This window comes from Hyperoodon ampullatus (genome assembly GCF_949752795.1).
Source record: "Hyperoodon ampullatus genome assembly, chromosome: X".
NCBI classification, from domain to species: domain Eukaryota; kingdom Metazoa; phylum Chordata; class Mammalia; order Artiodactyla; family Ziphiidae; genus Hyperoodon; species Hyperoodon ampullatus.
In genome coordinates, this window is record NC_136913.1 from 23,112,816 (window position 1) to 23,140,533 (window position 27,718).

A 27,718-nucleotide genomic window follows, 5' to 3' on the forward strand; every position below is an offset into this window, starting at 1 on the left:
TTGCGATAAGGCAAAACTTGTGTCACTTTCTCTCTGTACTCTATTCTTGATGAATCCATTGGTCCCTGTGATATTGTGATTTATAAGAAGGAATATATATTTGATCTTCATCTCTGTTCCTGGCTCGTGGCTCCTAAATCCCTTGTGATTTCCTAAGCCATAAGAGCATTGGGAGAGTCTTTTGTTATAACATTTGGTCTTTTGTCCTCAAATAGCTCCAATTCCTGAAATAGTCTCAGAATGATAAAGGGGAAAGGGGTATTTCATTATTTATAACAAGCCCGTTTCAACCACACCTGAATTTATGTGAATGAGCTAACTTTGGGAAAGGATGGGAGGCTGGTTGCATGTGTTTGAAACCACGTGGTAGAGGGTTGGAACTTTCACCCCCACCCTCTGATTTCCTGGGAGGGGAGAGAGGCTGGAAGTTGAATCAATTATCAGTGACCAGTGAGTTAATCAATCATGCCTATGTAATGAAGCCACAGTAAAACCCAAAAGGGTGGGGTTCGGAGAGCTTCTAGGTTGGTGAACAAGAATGCATCCATATGCTGGGCGAGTGGTGCACCCCAAAGTCCATGGGGACAAAAAGAAGCTCCTGTTCTCCGGACCTTTCCAGACCTCACCCTATATATCTCTTCATCTGGCTGTTCGAATCCTTTGTAATAAACCAGTAAGCTAATACATAGACTATTTTCCTGAACTCTGACTGCCTCTGTAGCAGATTAACCTAACCCAAAGAGGGGGTCATGGCTACCTCTGATTTATAGCCAGTTGGTCGGAAGTACAGGTGTAACAGGAAAGAGCCAATTTTGACTCCATGTTGGATCTGTTTCTTTGACTTTAGCCTTTGCTTTTCATTGCTTTTGTTATTATAATCATACATAATGGCCTGCCTCCAGGAACCCTACCCACCTGCGAATGGCTGCAAGAAAGAAGAAATGAACACATCCCCTTCCCGAGGCTGGTCATTCCAGGAGATGTTTTGCAAGACTGTTGTCCCTTTTCACTTTGCTTCCTCCCCGCCTCTCCCTCTCCATTCTGCCTTTTTACTTTACTTCCCTCTCTGATTCTATCAAAGGAACTGGCACCCAGACCCTGATAAGATGTTTTTATGGGGACCCTAGTCCGCCACCTTCTCGGTCTGCCGGCTTTCCGAATGAAGTCGTCTTCCTTGCCTCAGCACCTCGTCTCCAGTTTATTGGCCTGTCGTGCCGTGAGCAGAGCGAGCTTGGACTCGGTAACACAGATAACAGTCAGGGCTTGAAATTGGCATCTGAAGTGGTGGTAGGTGGTCTTCTAGGACTGAACACTTCACCTGTGGTGTCTGATGCTCTCTCCAGGCAGATAATGTCAGAATTGAGTTAAATTGTTGGACAGCCAGCTGGTGTGGAAGAATTGCTTGATATGTGGAAAAACCCACGTGCGTCAGAAGTGAAGTAGTGTTGTACTAGGAGTTTGAGAGTAGGGGAGACACACACGAGTGTGTTTTCCCCTCAGAGTCCCTAATCCGAACCCTAAAGTTTTCAGTTTTACCACCTAGAGTGCCAACTTGCTTCCGTGATAATTGGAGTCTGGAGTCACTTCCATCAAACCTTTCCCCCCACTTCTCTCATTCTCAAAGACCTTTGAAATTTCAGGTTTAATACACAGCGTAATGGTAGTGAGTTTCTAGGTGAGTCACACAACCAAAGAAATGACCTTTTGTGTTCTGCAGTAAGTGACACTTAACCTGTATCTGATGTCAACAGTTCTTACCTTGTATCCCCTCTATTGTGACTGTTAAATATTCATGCATAATGTATTAAGTACATGTCAATATTAATATTCCTCATTTTAAGAATGTAACCCTCTAGAGGAGATGGATGGTGGACGTGGTTATTATACCTCTTGGTGTGTGTCTGAATTATCATGAGGGAAAGTTGAGCACCGTTGGGGGTAGAGTTTCTGATATTCAGTTCTATCTTTGCCTAGTTAGCTTGTCTGTCTGACTTATTTTTATTTTAATAGAAATGACTTGGAGTAGAACTAGAAAGTGAACACTGAGAAATTGCTCTTGAGAAAGAAAGATTTTTTTTTTCCAGAAACCGTAAAATCTTATTAATTCTGACAAGACTGCCCTGGAATTGAAGCAGCCTTTTCCTGGCCACTTCACACTGGCACTCTCTACCTTTGCTGAATTTGTGCACTCTGTGTTTCAGTGCTTGAGCACAAACCACTTCACTCTGCTCTATTGCTTTTGCATTTAAGTGTCTGGTTTTCTCAAGCAGGTTCCAAAATTGCTGAAGATGGGAACTCTTATATTGACATTCTCTTTGTCCCCTTCTTGTCATTGTCTAAGTGCTACCACACAGCAAGTCTTTTAAGACTTCATTATGAGTGAAATGAATTAATGAGAAGGAGAGGAGGTATAATAAAAAGTAGTACATGATATGAAGGAGTCCTCCCACCCTCATTCTGTTTCTTTCTTTAGATTTGAGAGCTTTCTTTTATCCCATCATCCCCTTTGAAATTTCACATGATCCATCTCTCTCTTTTCAAACACCCCTCTTAGAAATCTTTTATTACCTGCTCTAACTTTTCCACCCCACGCAGGCTAGAACTATCCCCCTGAAGGCAGCTGTGGCAAAGATGATTTTGTATATGTAGTCCTTTCTTGATAGCCAATTTCCTTAAAAGAAAAGGAATCAGTTTCACTAATCAGGACTGGCTTTAGTCTTGCTAAGAGGGGCCCCTAAACTGGGCCTGTAATCTAGAGGGCTCTACTCTGGTCCTCTATGCCCTGTCTATGGGGAGAGGAGTCTGTGGGCCCAGGGGAGCATGCCTACTCAGGACCTACACTCCCTGTTGTGTGCCTGTGTAAAGAGCCCCATGCTTACACTTGCATTGAGGGCCTGCATGGTCATTTTCCCCAATTCTATCCTCTTGAGGGCAGATGATGAAACCAGCATGAACACATAGACCCAGAGAGCAGCCAGAGGGTGGCTATGGGGGCTTGGGGCAGACCTGAGATGCAGACTAGGGTGTCCACACACGTGTGTGCAAATTTGTCACATGGAGTGGGGAGAGGTCAGGGGGAAGAAGAGAAGGGGGCAGGCCACAGGCTTTCCATGGGGCCATGTTCTTGCTCAAGGACTCCTAGAATTCTACATCAAACCTGGGTTTCCACGTTGTTACAAAGGCATGTGATAAGTGAACCTCCATGGATACTGTTGCCCCAGTCCTGCTAATGTTAGGGAAGAATCTGTGAGCAATAATCCAAAAATTCTGGTGTTTTTTTTTTCTTTCTTTTATCTGCCTATGCTTTTCTTCTTAAATGGTGGTCACAAACACTGCTCCTCGAAAGTTATGAGATGACATTGTCAGCCAGGCTTTTCTTCAGTGAGCTGTGTCAGTGCCCCAGGCGTCTGTAAAGTCCATATTTAGACAAATCATCTTTTGACTTCACTCCAGGATCAGTTATGAGAATAATGAACACTTGTGTGGCTTCCAGTGGTAATCTGATCATTTATGAACCATGACTGGAAAAAACAAATAATTTCTTCAGTGAAGCTCTTTTAGAATTTTAGGTGGTTGGAGTTAACTGGCATTTTGTATACATGTTAAAGAGTAAGTTTTTAGCAATGTGCGAAAGGAACTTTACCCATGATTCTTAAAAAGATGTAAGGAATGATAGCTCAGACAAACATAAGGAGAAAGCAAAGTACAAAGCAGGAGGTGCCATTTAGTAAAAATGACTTAGAGGTAAAGCTTTGCACTCACCTTGAATGGAAAGCGCTATGAAAAATCTCCCAGTTCTAACATTAGGTCCAGCTGTACATATGCAATTATGTTGCTGACCTTCCTGTTTGGTAGTTGCTACAAAGTTAGTCTCACTCAGTTGAATTTTTATTATTATTTTGTCCCTGTCCTCGACTTTTAGAGAGAGGAATTTTTTCCCGTTCCTTCCATCTCATCAATTTTTCCCCTAGCACATTTTGTTCTAGGGAAATGTTTTATGGCATTATCACTGGGTTCTTTCACTCTCAAGTGGAAAGCATTGTAGTCGATTCATCTTCTTTGTCTTGTCAAGCACTTCACTCATCTTGACATTTGCAGAAGGCTTCAAAGGTGTGTCTTCTATTAGTAATATTAAATTGCAATTGCTCTCATAATTTTCAATAGAGTTTGAATAGGTTGCAGAAAATTACTAGACTATCTGATTTTGGCATTTGTTAGCTAAATGAGGCATTGTCAACAACCTTGGCTTTTTGTTCTGTTATGTTCAGTGAAGAAAGAAAAGCACTCTGAAAATAATATCACTTTATTTCTTTCGAACAAACATAAATAGACAGTATAGGTGGTGTTGGCTTAGAATTCTATACAGCTCTGAGCTTTCCATGATAAGCCTGTATACCAAGTGGTTCAGGCTTTTCTTGACCCCTTCCTACAACTCAGCATGGCCTCCTCATAAAATAGCATTTAAATTAGAACAGCAACCTAGAGAAATCCGTGTTACATATATAAAATATTCTTAGCAGTATTGTTTGTTTGAACAGAAAATTGGAAATAACCTAAATGGAATAACCATCAGTAGAAAAAATAGATTATGATAGAGTCATTGTTGTACAGTACTGGACCACGAGAGTGGACTAACTTAACCTGCGTGCACTAACGTGGACAAATCTCAAAAGCATGTGGAGAAAAAAAGCAATTGGCAAAGGGAGGCTCACAGTACACATGGCTGGCATTGCTTCTGTTCCCCAACATCTCATTCCCCTCTCCTGTGGGGAGCATGGCAGGATTTCATCTCTCGTAACCTTGAAGTTAGGTGTGGCCACATGACATGCTCTGGCTAATAAAACGTGAGTAGCAGGGATGTCCATCACCTTGTGGGAGCATTAAAGTGTTGCTTGTTGGCGCAGAACTCAACTATACCTGGGAAGGTATAGTTGGTGCCTATGGAGGCACGTGTTATGTGGAGATGTGATGGAGGTCACCTCGTGGGGGACAGCTGCCCTGAGGAGTTGCCTGGACCTGCAGCTGACTTGGAGTAAGTGAGAAAAAAGAGATGGCTCTACTAGGTGTTGGGGAAGCTAGAAGGTTTATCCACCCTATTCCTCACTGGTTGAAGATGTTAAATCCCTGGTGCTGCCAGGCTGCCCGAGCTCCGTCACTGGATAAGCCCTCAGGCATAGAAATGGAGGAACTTGGGTGGTTCAAGTGAGAAGCTGTCACTTAATATGAATCCTTTGCTATGGATCAGACAGTCAGATATGCACGTGTGCTAGTTATTGGTGCTACACATACATTTTGTTTTGTTTTGTTAACACTTTCTGGGGGAGTAATTGTATTTTGGAAACGTCAAGGAAAGAATGGCAGGTGACATAGAGGAACAAAACTGTGTAGGTGAAAGAGAAAGAAAACCGCAGAAAGAAACAAAGGACTATAGACAATGGTTATGGAAGGAGAGAGTGGAGAGCGGGAGGGTGTTGGTTCCCATTTCCAAGGTGTAGTTTTTTCAGCTACCAATTAGGAGATGAGTTGTTTCTTCTTGGACACTTTCCCTGCATTTGTGTGTTGATGTCTCCAGGAGAATTATAACAAGTTACATATGGCCTCTAGCATCAGAAGAGTTTTCATAAACTCAGTAGTAAAGCCAAACAGATGAGCATTCCTTTCTATTAAGTTAAACTTTATCCCAAACCTTTGGAGCCAGATATCTTTTAGACTTCATAATTTTTTTAGAGTTTAGAAAAATAATATGGTTCAGATATGTTATATTACCTAACACTCCAGGAGAGTTTGGGATCACACCACCTAAATCAAATGCATTTATACAGTAAAATGTAGAAATGTTTGCACCAAGTGGGATAAGTAGAGACTATAATTAGCCTCTTATCCGTTTAGATGAGGTTTCGCTGGCAGATGAATGCAGGGGGGGTAAAGTTTGTCCGGCAATAGAGTTATAAGGAAAAAAATTGTTTTCAGGGCCTGATGGATTTTGCAATTGGGGATAAAGAAATATAGACCTATATTAAACTATTCTTTAAAGTTACTATAAGGCATAAATGAACTGAGAACTACAGTATGGTGGCCAGCCTCTGAGATGGCCCTTAATGGATTCTTATCTCCACACTGAATAAGGTTGATCTGTGTATCCAAGAGAATATTGTAGAAATGGCCAAGTGTGACTTCTAAAGCTAGGTCATAGAAAACATGTTAACTTCTGTCTTGCCCTTTCTCCTGGATCACTAGCTCTGGGGAAGCCAGCCCTCATATCATGAGGATACTTAAGCCATCAGGGGCATGAATGAGGAACTTTGGAAGCACATCTTCCAGCCCTAGTCAAGTCTTCTGATGACAGCAGCTTTGGCCAACATCCTAATGAAAGACCTTGAGCTAGAACCACCTAGCTAAGCTGCACCCAGATTTCTGACCCACAGAAACTGGTTAAGATAATAAAGTTTATTGTTTTAAACTCCTAAGTTTTTTTACATAGCAATAGATAAATAGTATAGATTTTGATATCTGGAAGTAGGGTGCTCCCATAACAAAAACTTAAACATGGGAATGGCTTTGGAACTAGGCAATGGGTGGAAACTGGCAGGACGTTGAGGGAGCGTTAGTGAAATCCAGGCACGTGAGTACAGTATAGGCAGACCTCGAAGATACTGCAGGTTCGGTTCCCGACCACCTGCAATAAAGTGAATATGGCAATAAAGTGAGTCACGCGAATATTTTGGTTTCCCAGTGCATATGAAAGTTATGTTTACACTAAACTGTCGTCTTCAAAGTGTGTAATAGCGTTATGTCTAAAAAAATATACATATCTTAATTTAAAAATACTTTATTGCTAAAAAATGCTAAGCATCATCTGAGCCTTCGTAATCTTTTTGCTGGTGGAGGGTGCTGCCTTGATGTTGATGACTGACCAAGGAAGTGGTTGCGGAAGGCTGGAGTGGCTGTGGCAATTTCTTTCTTTCTTTTTTTTAAAAAATAAATTTATTTATTTATTTTTGGCTGTGTTGGGTCTTCGTTGCTGCGCATGGGCCTTTCTCTAGTTGCGCCAAGCGGGGGCTACTCTTGGTTGCGGTGTGTGGGTTTCTCATTGCAGTGGCTTCTCTTGTTGCGGAGCACGGGCTCTAGGCGCACAGGCTTCAGTAGTTGTGGCTTGCGGGCTCTAGAGCGCAGGCTCAGGAGTTGTGCACGGGCTTAGTTGCTCCGCGGCATGTGGGATCTTCCCGGACCAGGGCTCAAACCCGTGTCCCCTGCATTGGCAGGCAGATTCTTAACCACTGCGCCACCAGGGAAGCCCTGAAACTTTTTTTAAAGTGCAGAATTGCTATATTTCAACTTTTGTTTAAAATGGCAGAGTGAACATGTCTTTATTTTTTTGTCCCCCTGACATCCCTAAAAATGAGAGTAAAGAGCTAAAAGTAAGGTGAAACCACAAGGACAAAGAGAATAGCCTAGAAGATGAATACAACAAAATGTTGGCAGCTGAAAAGCAGGATGCTTCGTAACTGACTTAGTTGGTCTGAGAGCTGAGTGGAACCCTTACTTGACAGAGGGGGAGGTTGAGAAACAGATTTACACCTGGGGACTTCCAAAAGGTCTCATGGAATGGTGCCACCTCTGAAAGTGAAGGGTGAAGGAGAGGTTGAAAATTGGAGGTTTGGATGCAGTTGTGTTTGAGAAGCAATTAGATTCCTAAATCCCCTCTTCTACCCTGATATAATTTTGAGGTTTTATTTTCAGGGGAGGTAAAACAGAGGGCCTGGGGGTGGGGTGTGTTGCTAAATTGTCTAGTGCACCATTACCAGAAGGGAAACTTAAGAGTTTATCCTCAACAGAACAACCAGACTGATCCTGAGAAAATGACTTCTCATATACCCGGGAGTAACAGTCGAAGTTCTTAGATCTACCCAACTCGCCTGCTCCAGAATTTCCTCTCTAAGCTTATCTGCCCCTCACTCACTCCACTCCATTCACACTGGAGTCCTTGCTCTTCCTCAGACATGGGGACCATTTCTTCCTTGTGGCATTGACTCTGTCTCTTATCTCTCCTTGGAGTGCCCCTCCGCCAGAGGCGTGTAAGCCTTGTTCCCTCACTGTCTGAAGATATTTAACCAAATTTTACCTTTTCAGGGAGACCATTCCTGACCAACAGACGTAAAATTTCAACCTTTCCCAATCCTTATTTTCCTTTCTTCTTGCTTTATTATTTTTTATTTTTATTTTATTTATTAAACTATAGTTGATTTACATTATTGTGTTAGCTTCAGATGTATAACTTCAGATTCTTATCCATGATAGGTGGTTACAAGATATGGAATATACTTCCCTGTGCTATACAGTAGCTCCTGTTTGTTTATTTTATGTATGTTAGTGTGTATCTGTTCATCCCAAACTCCTAATGTATCCCTCCCCCTCCCCCTTTCCCCTTTGGTAACTGTAAATTTGTTTTCTATGTCTGTGAGTTTGTTTCTGTTTTGTAAATACATTGATTTGTATTATTTTTTTAGATTCCACATATAAGTGATATACAATACCTGTCTTGCTCTGCCTGACTTACTTCACTTAGTGTGATAATTTCTAGGCCCATCCATGTTGCTGCAAATGGCAATATTTCATTTTTTATGGCTGAGTAATATTCCATTTTATTTACACACACACACACACACACACACACACACACACACACACACACACACACATTCATACCACATCTTCTTTACCCATTCATCTATTGATGAACTATGTTGAATAATGGTAGTGAGAGTGGACAACCTTGTCTTGTTCCTGATCTTAGTGGAAATGGTTTCAGTTTTTAACCATTGAGAATGATGTTGGCTGTGGGTTTGTCATATATGGCCTTTATTATGTTGAGGTAGGTTCCCTCCAAGCCTACTTTCTGGAGAGTTTTTATCATAAATGAGTGTTGAATTTTGTTGAAATCTTTTTCTGCATCTATTGAGATTTTCAGATGTTTTTTTTCCTTCAGTTAATATGGTATATCACATTGATTGATTTGCATAAATTGAAAAATCCTTGCATTCCTGGGATAAACCCCACTTGACCATGGTGTATGATCCTTTTAATGTGCTGTTGGATTCTGTTTGCTAGTATTTTGTTGAGGATTTTTGCATCTATGTTCATCAGTGATATTGGCCTGTACTTTTTTTGTGACATTTGCGTCTGGTTTTGATATCAGGGTAATGGTGGCCTCGTAGAACGAGTTTGGGAGTGTTCCTCCCTCTGCTATATTTTGGTAGAGTTTGAGAAGGATACGTGTTAGCTCTTCTCTAAATGTTTGATAGAATTCACCTGTGAAGCTGTCTGGTCCTGGACTTCTGTTTGTTGGAAGATTTTTAATCACAGTTTCAATTTCAGTGCTTGTGATTGGTCTGTTCATATTTTCTATTTCTTCCTGGTTCAGTCTTGGCAGGTTGTGCATTTCTAAGAATTTGTCCATTTCTTCCAGGTTGTCCATTTTATTGGCATAGAGTTGCTTGTAGTAATCTCTCATGATCTTTTGTATTTCTGCACTGTCAGTTGGCACTTCTCCTTTTTCATTTCTAATTCTATTGTTTTGAGTCTTCTCCCTTTTTTTCTTGATGAGGCTGGCTAATGGTTTATCAATTTTGTTTATCTTCTCAAAGAACCAGCTTTTAGTTTTATTGATCTTTGCTATCATTTCCTTCATTTCTTCTTCATTTATTTCTGATCTGATCTTTATGATTTCTTTCCTTCTGCTAACTTTGGGTTCTTGTTGTTGTTGTTCTTCTTTCTCTAATTGCTTTAGGTGTAAGATTAGGTTGTTTATTTGAGATTTTTCTTGTTTCTTGAGGTTGGATTGTATTGCTATAAGCTGCCCTCTGAGAACTGCTTTTGCTGCATCCCACAGGTGTTGGGTCATCGTGTTTTCATTATCATTTGTTTCTAGGTATTTTTTTATTTCCTCTTTTATTTCTTCAGTGTTCTCTTGGTTATTTAGTAGCATATTATTTATCCTCCATGTGTTTGTATTTTTGACACCTTTTTTTCCTGTAATTGATATCTAGTCTCATAGTGTTGTGGTTAGAAAAGATACTTGATACGATTTCAATTTTCTTAAGTTTACCAAGGTTTGATTTATGACCCAAGATATGATCTGTCCTGCAGAATGTTCATGAGCACTTGCCCTACCCCAGTCTCTGGGGATTTTCTTGCCTTTTGGGAAGTCTGAGGTCTTCTGCCAGTGTTCAGTAGGTTTTCTATAGGAGTTGTTCCACATATAGATGTATTTTTAATGTATTTGTGGGGAGGAAGGTGACCTTCACGTCTTACTGCTCCGCCATCTTGAAGCAGGTTCCTGTCATGTCTTACATTTAGGTATTTAAGCCATTTTGAGTTTATTTTTGTATATGGTGTGTGGGAGTGTTCTAACTTCATTGATTTACATGTAGCTGTCCATCTTTCCCAACACCACTTGCTGAAGAGACTGTCTTTTCTCCATTGTATATTCTTGCCTCCTTGGTTGAAGAATAATTGACTGTAGGTGTGTGGATTTACTTCCAGGCTCTCTATTCTGTTTCACTGATTTATATGTCTGGTTTTGTGCCATTTTATTGCTTTATTCTTCAATTTAGCATCCTTTTAAATCTCCCTGTGCCTTAATTTCCTCACATGTAAAAGAGGGAAGAAAACAAAAGCTACTTTACTTATCTTGTTTATTGTTTGTCTAATATCCTGTATATCTTACTTATTCTGTTTGTCTAGGATAATAGAATATAAAAACAACAGATTGTCAGCTCCACAGGCAGGAATTTTTGCATCTGCTTTCTTCAACGACTGTATCTCTAGCAATTAGAATAGTGTCTGACACATTGTAATTAAACAATTGTTGACATATAAATAGAAGGATTCCAAGATTAAAGTTGAGGAAATCTTTGGGAAAGGAGGCCAAAAAGATTAAGTGAAGGAATTTGGGAGATGAAGAGATAAGAAAATTTCTTGTCCAGTCTAGGATGTCCATTATCCAAGTAATAAAAGTTCAGAAAGAGAAAATGGAGAATAGCAGATAAGATATTCGTTAGATAAGTAACTCAAAAATATGTCTCAGGGCATAAGTTCCTAATTTGAAAGAGCTCATGTAGTACCTAGGTCAATGGTTGCAATTAGATTCACATGGAAGAACATTTCAGAACATGAGAGACAAAGAGAGAATTCTAAAAGTACAGAAAGAGATAAAAGCAAATTACTTACAAAGAATCAGTAACCATAATTTCCTCAGTTTTCAACAGCAATACTGGAAGGTAGAAGTCATGCCTTCAAACTTTAGAGGTGTAAAAAAATTAATAAACAGAAACATCAATTAAATAGAGATTGGAGACCAGAAGGGGGAGCTCTCAGGCCCTGCAACTGTAGTAGAGCCCAGTGGAAAGAAGAAAGACTCCTTTCCTGGCAAGGACTCAGCCAATGAAAAGTCCTGGACTCTTTGTTTACTAGCGCCCTCCCAACTTCGTTTTCCTCTCCCTAGAAGCATCCTCCTGCCTTTGCTATGTAGGGACTTGGGTGTGGCTCGCCGTAGTTGCAGACTCCAAATTGCTATTCTCTGCTGTTGCCGAATAAACCCATCTTTGATGGAGAGATATCTGGCAATACCTGTTTCTTTTAGGTGTACAGAGGGAAAGGGAGTGTAAGCCTAAAATACACCAAGCAGTCAATTAAATGTGAGTTCATTATAAAAGTATGTTCAGACAGCCTGGGCCTCATATTTCCTTCTCATGCAGACTTTCTCAGAAAGTTGGGAGACAGGACTTCACAGTATAAGGGAATAGACATAGAACGTGGACTGTTTGTGAGATCCAACATGAGAGAGCTGAAGAGAACCCCAGGGACACAGACATGCAGTATGCCTAGAGAGAATCCAATCCAGATTGGGGCACTTAGAAGCTTCTAGAGCTATGTCTCCAAATAAAAGAAACTGATAAGTAGCTAAAGTGATTGACCACATTGAGAGGAATTTTACACAACTAAGGGAGAGTTTTGAGGGTAAATTGATAATTAGTATGTAGAAAACTAAGAAAAGGAGCAATCCATTTAACTCCAAGGAGAAACAGAGTTGTGCAAGAAAGGAAAAGTAACTGTAATGCAGTCTATGATTCATCTATGAAAATCATTTACAAGTCATGCAAAAATACTGATTATTGATACAACCAAAATTATGCTGTAGAAGTGTTAAGTGTGATTTACATCTTGGAGGAGGTAGGGTGCAAATCCTTAGTTTGCATAGGGGGATATCAGTAAATAACATGTAAAATGAAGAAAGTATCTAGAAGTAGCAAAATAAGCATGTTATTTAGGCTTATGGAGTTAATTTTTTTTTTTACAAAACCCAGCTACAGTTGTTGAAAGTGCTTGTTTCTATGGCCTGTGAAATGTAGTGGGAGGAGAGGACTATTGCTTCTTTGTAATGAGAGAACTGTAGAGAACTGTATAGAGAACTGTATGAGCCTTTGAACTATATGAAGAGCAACTTCAGTAAATATAAAGACAATGTAAACAACTTCAATATATATTAAGAAAAATAGATCTACTCTTAAATGTCTCATTTAGTTTGGAAATAAAGGATATTTCTTTAATAGTTTGACATGTCACAAGACCCCTTTGGACTCCAAACAAGCCTGTGCATTCCAATGACATCATCACCTCAAGGAGAGGTGCACTTGAAAGGCTTAGCAGAGACCCCACTTCCCCCACTTTTCTTTTCTTTATTTTTTAAATTAATTAATTAATTTTTATTTTTGGCTACGTTGGGTTTTTGTTGCTGCATGTGGGCTTTCTCTAGTTGCGGCGAGCGGGGGCTACTCTTTGTTGCAGTGCGTGGGCTTCCCATTGCAGTGGCTTCTCTTGTTGTGGAGCACAGGCTCTAGGCGCTCAGGCTTCAGTAGTTGCAGCACTCGGGCTCAGTAGTTGTGGCTCATGGGCTCTAGAGCACAGGCTCAGTAGTTGTGGCACATGGGCTTAGTTGCTCCGCGGCATGTGGGATCTTCCCGGACCAGGGCTCGAACCCGTGTCCCCTGCATTGGCAGGAGGATTCTTAACTACTGCACCACCAGGGAAGCCCCTCCCCCACTTTTCTGAAGTGTTCTCTAGGGGTAACTCAGATAAAGCCAGCTATTCTAAAACTCTTGCATCTTGGTTCTATTCCTATTTCACATGATTTAAGGGCAAGCTTAGACAGCTTGCTGTCCTTTTCTAGTCTTCTTTTTCTCCTTTAAAAAGATCACCTACTTTAAAACACTGATATGTCTAAAAGGAAACACTAAAGAAGAAATCGGGTCGCGTAGTGGGTGGTAAATATTTTGAAAGATTGGGAAAGAATGCAGAAATTTAAGTGGCTGGGTTTGCTGAAACCATCTTCCCATCGTGAATTATATTTTACATGAAGCAGTGTATGAGTTCTGTCTTTCAAGTAGCTACAAGTGTACTCGCTGTAGAAATAGCTAGCTTCTAATGATCATGACAATTTTTAGGCTTTGGATTGAAAGCATAATACAAGTATCACCAGCGCTATTGACTGCAGAAAAGTGTCATGGTTAGTACTAAATTGTGCCTTGATTATTTTTTCTTTAAATTTATATGAATTTTCCATTTCTTTGTCTAGCTGAATTTAAAATGAAGCTAACACAAACTGTTTTAAAATTTGCTATTGAACTCATGCTGGTCTGAGTTATTTTTCAAGAGCCTCAGGAGTTTACGGAAGGCACTATGATTGAGACATAAATGAAATTTTATGGAAACATTTTAAATACATTTCTGACTACATTTATTCTGAATTATTCACCATTAATTTTCCCCAAGGCAATTTCACTGTGACATGACACACACATTCTTTGTGACCTATACATTCTTTTGTAATAGGCAGTTTGGGGTTGATGTTCCTTTCACATATTTAACTTTACCTCGGTCTCTTAATCTAGCTGCAATGATGAATCTGTAATTAAAATAACCTTTCAGTTTGTTAACCTTTCAGGTTAACATAATATCCTGAATTTAATATTTACACTCCATCTACTTGATGGAGTTTACAGATTTGAGCACCATGAAAGGTAGGACACAGAAGGTTAAAACAGAATCTTACTGAAGAAAGCAGGAGAAGTAAATAATGTCAGGCACAAGAAATGAGCAGATTATAATACATGGGAGAAAGTGTATTTCTAAAGTTTCTCAAAGCGAAGGCTCCAGAGGAAACAATGTATTTGATAATGTTATCTTTTTTGACAGCCCAATGCCCACACATAATTCATGGAGATGAAATATTTCCCTAAGCAGAATTGGCTCTCCTGGCAGTTGGAACAAAAAGGAGCATGCAGAAACTTATTGTGTATAAATGACATTAATTCAACCTAGAGCCAATATTTTGAATTATGTTTCTAGGACTGAGGCAGAAATTCTGTTTAACAGGATGATTTTCATTTTCCCTCCCAATAAAAGGTAGAAGGGGAGACATCCAGTAAAAGCACTTTGAGGACTTCCCTGGTGGCATAGTGGTTGAGAGTCCGCCTGCCGATGCAGGGGACACGGGTTCGTGCCCCGGTCCGGGAGGATCCCACATGCCGCGGAGCGGCTGGGCCCGTGAGCCATGGCCGCTGAGCCTGCGCGTCCGGAGCCTGTGCTCTGCAACGGGAGAGGCCACAACAGTGAGAGGCCCGCGTGCTGCAAAAAAAAATAAAAATAAAAAAAAAGCACTTTGAGGCGGGGGAATGGACGGAAGGGGATTTTTTTTTTTTTTTTTGTGGTACGCGGGCCTCTCACTGTTGTGGCCTCTCCCGCTGCGGAGCACAGGCTCCGGACCCGCAGGCTCAGCGGCCATGGCTCACGGGCCCAGCCGCTCCGCAGCATGTGGGATCCTCCCGGACCGGGGCATGAACCCGCGTCCCCTGCATCAGCAGGCGGACTCTCAACCACTGCGCCACCTGGGAAGCCCCCGGAAGGGGATTTAATTGAATGATGCGAGTATGATCACCAGGAGAGAGGTGATGAAGCTGTGGTTAGTAACGGGTGACTAACCATGAAGGCAGGTCTGGGTATTGGTTTTTGTACCGAGCTACAGAGTGGTATAAGCCTGAGTCTCAGTCAGAATATGAGGTCTGAAAATTCTGTGCGTGTGTGTGTGTGTGTGCGTGCCTGCGCATACACATCTAATGACAGAGGATAGAGAAGGCAGAGGAGAACAGACCCATGAATATCATTGTTTAATTAGTCAAAGTTTCAAGTTCAAGGGCTCCTGGGATTCTGATGTTCAGGGCCAGGACTTTCAGGCACCGAGATGGGTTATTAAACTTGCTTTTCACACCTTGATCCTGGCTTTCTTCTATTAAACAGAGACTTCTTTTGAGCATTTTAATGTCTGAAATCCAGATGAGATAAAGAAGAGCTAGGAAAGCTGAGAGAGCAGACAGGAACAAATTTTTCTAGGAAGTGGGAACAAGGGTAGGAGTGTGGCCAACAGTGAGAACATCTTGATTTTGAATCAGTGGGGTCCTCAGCTAGGCGCTCTTAGGTGCCCCCTGTCCTCCACATAGTGGGATTGGTTCCAGAGTCAGGCATGGAGGAGCTGACACAGGTGGCCTTTGAGAGACTCAGTAATGAAGGTTAGATGTGGGGCTCTAGGTGAGGAAACATAATGTTCACTGTCATAGTCATCAACAGATATTACCCCCTGGACCTTGTCTTTACGGCACTAACAGTTGGAATTTTTCCATATGCTTTTTTTTCCATATGCGTATATAAACACTGTGTGTTTATATATCTGTGTGCATTTTGGCCGCATTACCCCAAAATTTGCTTTTTAGGGGAGAGGATCTACAGTACCTCTCATACCTCAGACAGTTATTCTTTCTCTTTCCTATGCTTTCCTGACAATTGTGGAGATCTCTGATGGTTAATTTTATGTGTCAGCTTGATTCAGCTAACGGATGCCCAGATAGCCAGTAAAAGATTATCTCTGTGTGTGTCCATGAGGGTGTTTCCAGATTTACTAGGATTTGGATTGGTAGAATGAGCAAAGAAGATTCCCTCACCAGTGCAGGTGGGCGTCATCCCATTCATTGAGGACCTAAATAGAACAAAAAGGTGGAGGAAGGGCGAATTTGACCTCTCTGCTCAAGCTGGGACATCATCTTCTCCTGCCCTTGGGTATCAGCGCTCCTGGTTGTCAGGCCTTCAAGTTTGGACTGGAAATATGCCTCCAGCTTTCCTGGGCCTCCAGCTTTCAGCCAGCAGATAGCTGTCTCAGCTCAGCGCTCTATAATCACTTGAGACAATTCCTCATAGTAAATCTCCTTCGATATATCTCTATGTATTCTCTTGGTCCTGTTTCTCTGAAGAACCCTAATACAAGGTCTTTTAAAAATATTTCGGTTTGGGCCTCCCTGGTGGCGCAGTGGTTGAGAGTCCGCCTGCCAATGCAGGGGATACGGGTTCGTGCCCCGGTCCGGGAGGATCCCATATGCCGTGGAGCGGCTGGGCCCGTGAGCCATGGCCGCTGAGCCTGCGCGTCCGGAGCCTGTGCTCTGCAACGGGAGAGGCCACAACAGCGAGAGGCCTGCGTACCGCAAAAAAAAAAAAAAAAAAAAAAAAATATTTCGGTTTTCTTTTTTGGTGGGAAAGAATTGTGTGTGCATATGTGATAAATATCACAACATAAAATGTAAAATTAACTAAATGGGCATTTCTGGGAACACAGTATTAATTTATTCCCCAAATAATATTCTGTCTTTATTATATGCTGGAGATAAATTAGTGACCAAGACAGGCAAGGTTTCTGCCCTCATGGAGGTTACATTCTTAGGGAGTCTTTGGGTGTAATAAGGGTCAAGGCTAGAGATGGAGATGAAAGGATGTTTATGTATAGAGCAACATTATACACACTAAGGGCCAGCTGATAGAGCTTGAATAATTACAACAAGGAGGAAAAGATGATTTCAGGTAGGAGAGCTGTGTGAACAAAAGCACAAACACAGGATGTAATGAGGAATGGGTTTATTTGTCTGATGTCTGGGTCTTGTATATAGGAATAGTGGGAGACAACGTTTAAGAAGTAGATAGAACATGGAAATGACATGATAAAATTGGTGTTAGCACAGTTGATAGGGAAGTCAAATCAGGAAGTAGGATGCTGAAAAAGACCAGGGCAGACTGAAGGCGATGCCAGTGGGAATGAAAAGTTAGTGAAATATACAAGACATTTGAAAGGGAGACTCAATAGGCTTCAGACTAGTGAACGTGAGGCCAGAAGGAAAGAGGAATCAAAGAGTACTCCAGCATGTCAGACCTCAGTTGTAAGATAATGAGGTGACATTGGTACAAATGGAGAAATCCAGATGGGAGATAGCTTGGGAGGGTCGTTGATGAGGTATAATTTAGATAATGCAGTCACGGAATTTGGAAACGGAAGAGTTTAACTTTATTTCAGCTTCATCCCCCCCCCCCCAGTTTTCCTTATCAGCCTTTTCATATATACAGAGAAGTTGAAAGACTAGTACAATTAACACCTATATATCCCATACATCTAGATTCTAGATCCAACAATCTCCATTTTGCCTTATTAGTGTTATATCTATCTATCTACCTACCTACCTATCTATCTGCCTATGTTTTTGACTGAACCATTTGAAAATAACTTGAAGGTGCAGTAAAACTTCATTCCTAAATACTTTAGCATGCATCCCCTAAGAACATAAATTTCAGTTTTGAAGGAGATTAAAACCTAGGGTGTTTCACTTAGTGGTAGAAGCTGTACCAGAGCATCAGGTTATCTGATCGTCAAATCTACTATTTTTTCCTACCACATAGCTTCTGTGTTTAAATAAGGTGTTCATTGCTTGGAGTGTTTAGGCATATAAACTAGATTTGGGCAAGTAAAAAACAATATAAGGGTATAAAAGAGATCTAGTAAGATTTTCTGGATAGAAGACTTTGAGAGCTCAAAAAGGAGAGGATGAATGAAAAGAACAATGGAGCAGAGATTTTATTTTCAGGGGAGAAATTTAATGGTTATATCCAGTGGTCCTTGGTGATATCTGACCATATGGGTCATATGACCTAGGGAATTGGGAAGGTAGGCCAAGACCACATCCTGAGGTAGGCGTTTTTCTTTTTTTTTCTTTTTTTAATTTAATTATTTGGCTGCACCAGGTCTTATTTGCAGCACGCGGGATCTTCGTTGCCGCTTGTGGGATCTTCGTTGTGGCATGCGGGCTATTTTAGTTGTGGCATGCGGGATCCAGTTCCCTGACCAGGGATCAAACCCGGGCCCCCTGCATTGGGAGCGTGGAGTCTTAACCACTGGATCACCAGGGAAGTCCCTGAGGTAGGCTTTATGGACCATCTCCTTTGTTTTTTGTAATAATCATAACTCCCACTGAAGAAAGCAGTATTTTATTTTATTTTATTTTATTTTTTATTTTTTTATTAATTAATTAATTTATTTTGCTGTGTTGTGTCTTCGTTTCTGAGCGAGGGCTTTCTCCAGTTGCGGCAAGTGGGGGCCACTCCTCATCGCGGCGCATGGGCCTCTCACCATCGCGGCCTCTCCTGTTGTGGAGCACAGGCTCCAGACGCGCAGGCTCAGCAGTTGTGGCTCATGGACCTAGTTGCTCTGCGGCATGTGGGACCTTCCCAGACCAGGGCTCGAACCCGTGTCCCCTGCATTAGCAGGCAGATTCTCAACAACTGCGCCACCAGGGAAGCCGAAAAAGCAGTATTTTAGATTGATATGGAGGTGTACCTAGTGATGACATTATTTTACTACTATATGTATATGTGTGTGTGTGTGTGTTTATATATATATATATAAACACACACACACAAATACACACACACATATACATATATATATATAATTCTTTTTCAGATTATTTTCTATTGTAGGTTATTACGAGATATTGAATATCGTTCCCTGTGCTATACAGTAGGTCCTTGTTGTTTATTTATTTTATACATAGTCGTGTGTATATGTTAATCCCAAATTCTAATTTATTCCTCCCCCCCTTTCTCCATTGGTAATCATAAGTTTGTTTTCTATGTCTGTGAGTCTAATTCTGTTCTGTAAATAAGTTCATTTGTATCATTTGTTTAGATTCCACATATAAATGATGCCATATGATATTTGTCTTTCTCTGACTTATTTCACTTAGTATGATAATCTCTACATCCATGCATGTTGTCGCAAATGGCAATATTTCACTCTTTTTTTATGGCTGAGTAATATTCCATTGTGTGTGTGTGTGTGTGTGTGTGTGTGTGTATATATATATATATAAAACACATCTTCTTTATCCATTCATCTGTCGATGGACAGTTGTGTTGCTTCCATGTTTTGGCTATTATAAACAGTGCTGCAGTGAACATTGGGGTGCATGTGTCTTTTCAAATTAGAGTTTTTGTCTTTTCCAGATATATACCCAGGAGTGGGATTGCTAGATCATATGATAACTCTATTTTTAGTTTTATAAGAAACCTCCATACTGTTCTCCATAGTGGCTGCACAAGTTTACATTCCCACCAACAGTGTAGGGAGGGTTCCCTTTTCTCCACACCCTCTCCAGAATTTATTATTTGTGACCTTTTGATGATGTCCATTCTGATTAGTGTGAGGTGATACCTCATTGTAGTTTTGATTTGCATTTTTCTAATAATTAGTGATGTTGAGCATGTTTTCATGTACTTGTTGGCCATCTGTATGTCGTCTTTGGAGAAATATCTATTTAGGTCTTCTGCCAATTTTTTGATTGGGTTGTTTTTTTGATATTGAGCTATATAAGCTTTTTGTATATTTTGGAAATTAATCCCTTGTTAGGATTAATCATTTGCAAATATTTTCTCCCCATCCATAGGTTGTCTTTTCCTTTTGTTTATGGTTTCCTCTGCTGTGTAAAAGCTTGTAAGTGTGATTAGGTCCTATCTGTTTATTTTTGGTTTTATTTCCATTACTCTAGGAGATGGATCCAAAAAAATATTGCTGCGATTTATGTCAAAGAGTGTTCTGCCTATGTTTTCATCTAGGAATTTTATAGTATCTGGTTTTACATTTAAGTCTTTAATCCATTTTGAGTTTATTTTTGTATATGGTATTAAAGAATATTCTAATTTCATTCTTTTACATGTAGCTGTCCAGTTTTCTCAGCACCACTTATTGAAGAGACTGTCTTTTCTCCATTGTATATTCTTGCCTCCTTTGTCATAGATTAATTGACCGTACGTGCATGGGTTTATTTCTGGGCTCTGTATTCTGTTCCATTGATCTATGTGTCTGTTTTTGTGCCAGTATCATACTCTTTTGATTACTGTAGCTTTTCAGTATAGTCTGAAGTCAGGGAGCATGATTCCTCCAGCTCTGTTGTTCTTTCTTAAGATTGTTTTAGTTATTTGGGGTCTTTTGTGTTTCCATACAAATTGAAAAATATTTTGTTCTAGTTCTGTAGAAAATGACATTGGTAATTTGATAGGGATTGCATTGAATCTGTAGATTGCCTTGGGTAGTATAATAATGACCCTGTGACCTCTCAGTGGGTTGCAGTTGTGTTGTTAAAGTCCTGGTGAACTTGAGAGAGCTATTGGGAGAATAAATCTTGTTATGAGGAATAATTGAAGCTCTTGGTTATTCTCTTAATGTTGTGACCCAGGAGAACTTGACTTTTGGGGAATGGGCTTCCAGAGACTGATGTATGATTTATATGCTTAAGATAGTGAAAAAGATCCATAAAGTATTTACAGTTGCAGGAAAAGCTGCTTTAGTTCAGACATTTTTAGTGCATTTTTTGTATGCACTAATTAATTTGTAATTGGTTTCACATCTTTTACTTGGTGTTCATTCAATACAGGCTAAGTGTTAGAAGACTAAAATTTGAATCATATAGAGAGTGCCCTCCAAAAGCTTACAGTCTAAGATTTGAGTGCTCCCCAAGTTCATGTCCACTCAGAGCCTCAGAATATGACCCCATTTGGAAATAGGGTCTTTTTTTTTTTTTTTTCCTGGCTGTGTCGTGTGGCTTGTGGGATCTCAGTTCCCTGACCAGGGATTGAACCTGAGCCGCCACAGTGAAAGCCTGGAATCCTAACCATTAGGCAACCAGGGAGCTCCTGAAGATAGGGTCTTTATAGATGTAATTAGTTAGATTAAGTCTTACTGGATTAGGATGGGACCTCATCCAATGTGACTGATGTCCTTATAAGAAGAGAAGAAGACACACAGATTCACAGAGATATAGACAGGATAATGCCATGTGAAGACAGAAGCAGAGATTGAAGTCATGTGCCTACAAGCCAAGGAACACCAAGGATTGCTGGTAACTACCAGATGCTAGGAAGATGCATGTCACACTTTCTCAGAGTCTCCAGAAGGAACCAACCCTGCCCACACCTTTATTTCAGACTTCTAGCCTCCAGAGCTGTGAGAATAAATTTCTGTTGCTTTAAAAGACTCAGTTTGTGGTTACTTTTAATGGCAACCTTAGGAAACCAATACAGATCCTAAATCAAAAGATTCTTAACATTCAGGCCTTTTTTTGCTGTTATTGTTAATTTTTGATTAAAGTAGTCTGCAGTAGAATCTGAGATACCACACTAAAAAAGTATCTGTGGTCTAAAGCCAAATGAAATACTATTCCTGAGTAGGTATTGACTCTGAAAATTATGCATATAGAGATCAATTTCCCATTTGATTTGGTTATCAGGAAGAGTTATTGAACAAAAATGTAACATACGTTTCTTTTAAATGAAAAAGTGCTGCTAATTGAAAAAAGAAGCAAAGTCTTTTTAAACAGGGACAAAAATTTTTCCCAAGAATCATTTTTATTTATTATTTAAACTTTTTTGGTATAGTATATTGGATGTTTTTTGGTGGCAATTTTCTACCATCTTATTGTTTTTTTCTTTTTCTTTTAAGACCAAAGTCAGGGGTTATACATTCTTATGAAGACAATATGAATACCATATTTGGAGTACTGTAAAATGGAGTTTTATAAAAATAGACTTGTGAGTCATGTACCACAATGTTCATTGCAGCTCTATTTACATGGAAGCAACTTAAGTGTCCATTGATAGATGAATGGTTAAAGAAGATGTGGCACATATGTACAATGGAATATTACTCAGCCAAAAAAAGAAAAGAAATTGAGTTATTTGTAGTGGGGTGGATGGACCTAGAGTCTGTCATACAGAGTGAAGTAAGTCAGAAAGAGAAAGACAAATACCATATGCTAACACGTATATATGGAATCTAAAAAAAAAAAAAGGTTCTGAAGAACCTAGGGGCAGGACAGGAATAAAGCTGCAGACATGGAGAATGGACTTGAGGACACGAGGAGGGGGAAGGGTAAGCTGGGACGAAGTGAGAGAGTGGCATGGACATATATACACTACCAAATGTAAAATAGATAGCTAGTAGGGAGCAGCCACATAGCACAGGGAGATCAGCTCGGTGCTTTGTGACCACATAGAGGGGTGAGAGGGAGATGCAAGAGGGAGGAGATATGGGGATATATGTATATGTATAGCTGATTCACTTTGTTCTAAAGCAGAAACTAACACACCATTGTAAAGCAATTATACTCCAATAAAGATGTTAAAAAAAATAACAGCTAAAAAAAAATAGACTTGTGGAAATGATCACTTGGGAGGATAATCAGTTGAGAATTAGGGGAAAAAACCTAATATTTACAAATAAATAGTAGTCTCTTGGTCTATTTATTATGCTCACTTTTACTCATCTATATAATGAGGGCCATGTCATTGTGACATGAGCTTCTTGGTCACTATAAAATCGAAGCAGCATTGATATATTTGATTGAGTTGTTAATGATATAGTACAGGTACTTAAGTTTTCACTTCACCTCATATCCGCCTTTAATTTTACATTTTTTCACCTCTTGTTCAGAGGGTTTTAGGGCTTACAATTCCGTGTGATTCTGACTTTGGAATGATATTCCCAGCACCATCACAACTCACCTTTGATAAGCCTCTCCTCTCTGGCACCTCGTGTCTGCTCAACACTGCAGCGATCTCAGGTAGGCTTTTGGCTCAAGTCTCTAGACTCTAGGTTGATGATTTAATCAAAGATGCAGCTGAGTGCTGGCCTTAGTTCAGAAATCCTGACTGAGTCTTCAAATCTATGCTTCCTGTACATTTTGTGCCTTTGTTCAAGAGGACTGACATTGTTTGGTTTTGTGCCAACCCTAATGTAGAACTGGGTCCCTTCACTGGCTTCCACAAAGCCATTCACACCAAGCATATCATGAAGATTTGTGGCTCATGGAGTAAGGTCACGTACAGCGTAAGCATTTACTTTGAAAAGCAACCATCACTACCCTTGTGTCTTAACTCAGAATTTCCCAGCCCCTACTGACAGCCGAGGCTTCCTTCCTTCTACCCTTCTTGTGTGCAGTCTTTCTGGGTCCTCATCCTCCTCCTCTTTCCCCTTGAATCTTCACATGCCTTTTTCATCTTCATTACAGAGAGCAGTTCAATCCAACCTTTTATTTCTAAATGTGGCCATGGCCAAGCAGCAAGCAAAGAACCTTCCAGATAAAAGACCTACTGCTTTTTAAAATTATTTATGAAAAATATTTTTTGCCTTTTAAGTTATAATCCATAGGCTCTGATCACTTTCAAAAACAACTCCAACCGCAACAAGCTCATTGAAAGAAATCACAGTGTATTAAGTTCTGTGTAAAGTGTCTGTTCTACTTTGGCAGTATGCAATGTGGGTTGTTTTTTTTTTTTTCTTTTTTTTTTTTTTGCGGTACGCGGGCCTCTCACTGCTGTGGCCTCTCCTGTTGTGGAGCACAGGCTACAGATGCGCAGGCTCAGCGGCCATGGCTCACGGGCCCAGCTGCTCCGCGGCATGTGGGATCCTCCCGGACCGGGGCACAAACCCGTGTCCCCTGGATTGGCAGGCGGACTCCCAACCACTGCGCCACCAGGGAAGCCCGCAATGTGGGTTTTAAAATCTAGAGTGTCAGGCTTCCCTGGTGACACAGTGGTTAAGAATCTGCCTGCCAATGCAGGGAACACAGGTTCGATCCCTGGTTTGGGAAGATCCCACATGCCGCAGAGCAACTAAGCCAGTGTGCCACAACTACTGAGCCTGCATGCCACAACTACTGAAGCCCACGCGCCTAGAGCCCATGCTCTGCAACAAGAGAAGCCACCACAACGAGAAGCCCACACACTGCAACAAAGAGGAGCCCCTGCTCACTGCAACTAGTCCTGTCACATGAATTTGAACTATCATTTGAACCATCATTTATACTGCCAGTCCACTAAAGGAGAATAAATTTAGTAGGATGTGACCCAAGTATATTCAAAATCAATTCATCTTTCTGACTTATTCTGCTAATTACTCTGAAATTGGTCTTTGATAATATAGATTAAAAAATCTAGATCCCTGACTTCTCTTTCAACAGTATAACACATTCTGGCTTTTGTAAGAATTTGGCTTCTGAATAACAAATAGTACTATGGTCCTTCATGCAACAAGGCAGTATTTCTCATTAAGATGGTCATTGACGGTCACCATCTGCAGATACTGCAGATATATGTGCTTTAAAAGCGTAGATTAATGTTAGTTATTGCCTTTTTCCTGGGGTACCCATTCTACTTAAATGTTTGCTTTGTGAATTGAGATGATGCTTGTTGGTTTTATAGGCTGACCAGACCACGCTTTACCAATATAAAGTATCTCCTCTTTCTGTACACTCGGCTAATTTCTCTAGTTGCTGTAACCATATGGCTTCACTCCAGAGTTTCCTACATTATGCTCTAGAAATGTCTCTTTTGCCTGCTATGGATGATATGAACTCAGCCAGATAACTGTAAAGGGGTTATTAGGGAGTTGTAAGGGATTACGATAATAATTCACTTTCTCATGGGCTTGCTGAGCTGAATGGGCTTCACATTGCTAGAGTTTTAATAACAAGTTCTGATTATCATCAAAGATTTAAAGCAGGGAATCTTCTTGTGCCATTTTGTGCCGCTAGACTGCAATATTATCTCTGTAATTGAGTGATTTTGCCAACAGTGGCCATTCCAGATACTCAGTCCTTGAAGACAATTGGGCATAAGTGCAATTTGGCCAATTTTGATTTTTTGTGGTCATGCCAGTTTGCTCTGATGTCCTGCCAGGCATCCCAAAGGCTTTAAACTACTCATTTTCCCAATCTGAGGTTTAACCTCCTATCCAAATGCTAGTTGATGGAGAATATTTGTCCGAGTGACCATGTAACCATTGTAAGTTGCCTGTAAAGTTTATTTTTCATGAGTTAAAACATCATTTTTTGCTTTATTCAGTTCAAGTGAGCATGTACCTCTTGTACTGATGAAAAAAATTAATTAACGCCCAGGGCCCCTGACCCTGTTCTATGCACTGGAGGATTATGGGGTGCTATTGTGTTACTTACACTTAATAATTAGAAACAGTATTTGGGAAAACAACATTCTAACCGTGGGGGTGAAAAATGAATACAAGGGAAATAACCTCAGATGAACAGGCAGATGATCCAATCAGCCTATAAAACCAATGAGGTGGAACTGCCCCAACTGTGACAATGAATCAAATGGACAACACACAGTTTCCTGCGGTACACACTCCCCCTCTGACATATTAACAAGCATAGACACACCTGCTCCAGTCTCCTTGGTACTATCTAAGCCACGATTCCCAGATGCCTCCAAAGACAGGCATACCATTCAGATATTCTTTGTTTGCCATCCTGGATCACTGTAAAGGAAAGGGCACAGGCTTCAGAAGAGGAAAATTGGGGTTTGTATCTCAGTTCTACGGCTAGCTAGCTGCGGTACTTTTGTCACGAGACCTCTCTGGACCTCAGTTTCCTTACCTGTAAAATATGGAGAGTAATGCCAATGTCCATGAAATAAAGAACACTGTGCCTAGCACACAATAGCCACACACAATTCTGAATTCCTTCCTCGTTCTTTCCTCTTTTTCCTTTTCCATAAATTCTAAATTTTCACCATAAGACATTGAGATAAGAGCTCGTGCATTTCATCTGGCTTGGCCCACTCTTTGGCTTCAGTTGCCAAGGTGTGTACACCCATGCCTCATGCCCTCAGGAGGTCTTTGGTGGACTGGCACTCTCTTTGGTTAACCTCCCTATGTGCCATGCCCTCCACATCTCAGTTGCTCCTTTAGATGTGCTCCTTGTTGTAGCCCCTTTGTCCTACTTGTACATTCTCATGAACCCAGAACATGCTTCAGGCACACTTAATAAGAATGGTAACAAATGTCATATGTTAGGGCCACTTTTCATTTCTCAGATGACTGGGTAAAAGGAAAAGAGTATAAAGTCTACTTCTAAGGTATGCAGTGTGCTTGTGGCAGCAGTGGCTGGATTGCAGAGCCAGGAGAGGCCTGTTTACAGAATGAAAGACTTGGAACCAATGGAGGAGAAACTTAAGTGGGATCAGTATTTGCATATTTCACTAATCAAAGGTTAGAGGGAGCATCTGGCATTGAAAACACCGTAGGAGCTATGATTGGTATGTGGGGGGACAGGTATGTGGGACAATACAGCATAATAAAGTGAAGTTCAAATCATGGCCTTCCTCATCCCTTGCTGTGTAAATTGGGGGAATTGATACCCTTCAATATCCACATTTAAAGAAATGTGTTGAAAAGAGAGCATAATATTGATTTTTGTTTGGGGGATGTTAAATGAATTAATGGTCATAGAATGACTAGCATAGTGCCTGGAACTCAGTAAGTGTTCAGTAAAAGTGAGGTGTTGCTGTTATCCAAGGCATTCAAGGACAATAAGCAGAATCATGGAGGAATGCTGGGCAAACCAGAGTTCTATACTCCTCATTGGATTCAGCAGACTTGGCCATTTTTCTTTGTTTTCAATATAGACTGAAATCTGTTAGCTTCATTTGTTGATTGTAAGTGCTAGTTTAAGACGATTAAATAATTTCCAAGCAAATAATTTTCAACGGTTTGATGGTGTTACATCACACAGGAGTATGCCACATTCAGCTAATGTTCTCAACATTGAAACACTCTTGCACTGCTGGTGGGAATGTGAATTGGTACGGCCACTATGGACAACAGTATGGAAGTTCCTTAAAAAACTACAAATAGAACTACCATATGACCCAGCAATCCCACTCCTGGGCATATACCCTGAGAAAAACCGTAATTCAAAAAGAATCATGTACCAAAATGTTCATTCCAGCTCTCTTTACAATAGCCAGGAGATGGAAACAACCTAAGTGTCCATCATTGGATGAATGGATAGAGAAGATGTGGCACATATATACAATGGTATATTACTCAGCCATAAAAAGAAACGAAACTGAGTTATTTGTAGTGAGGTGGATGGACCTAGAGTCTGTCATACAGAGTGAAGTAAGTCAGAAAGAGAAAGACAAATACCGTATGCTGACACATATATATGGAATCTAAGAAAAAAAATGTCATGAAGAACCTAGGGGTAAGACAGGAATAAAGACACAGACTTGAGGATATGGGGAGGGGGAGGGGTAAGCTGTGACAAAGCGAGAGAGAGGCATGGATATATATACACTACCAAACGTAAGGTAGATAGCTAGCGGGAAGCAGCCGCATAGCACAGGGAGATCAGCTCGGTGCTTTGTGACCGCCTGGAGGGGTGGGATAGGGAGGGTGGGAGGGAGGGAGACGCAAGAGGGAAGGGATGTGGGAACATATGTA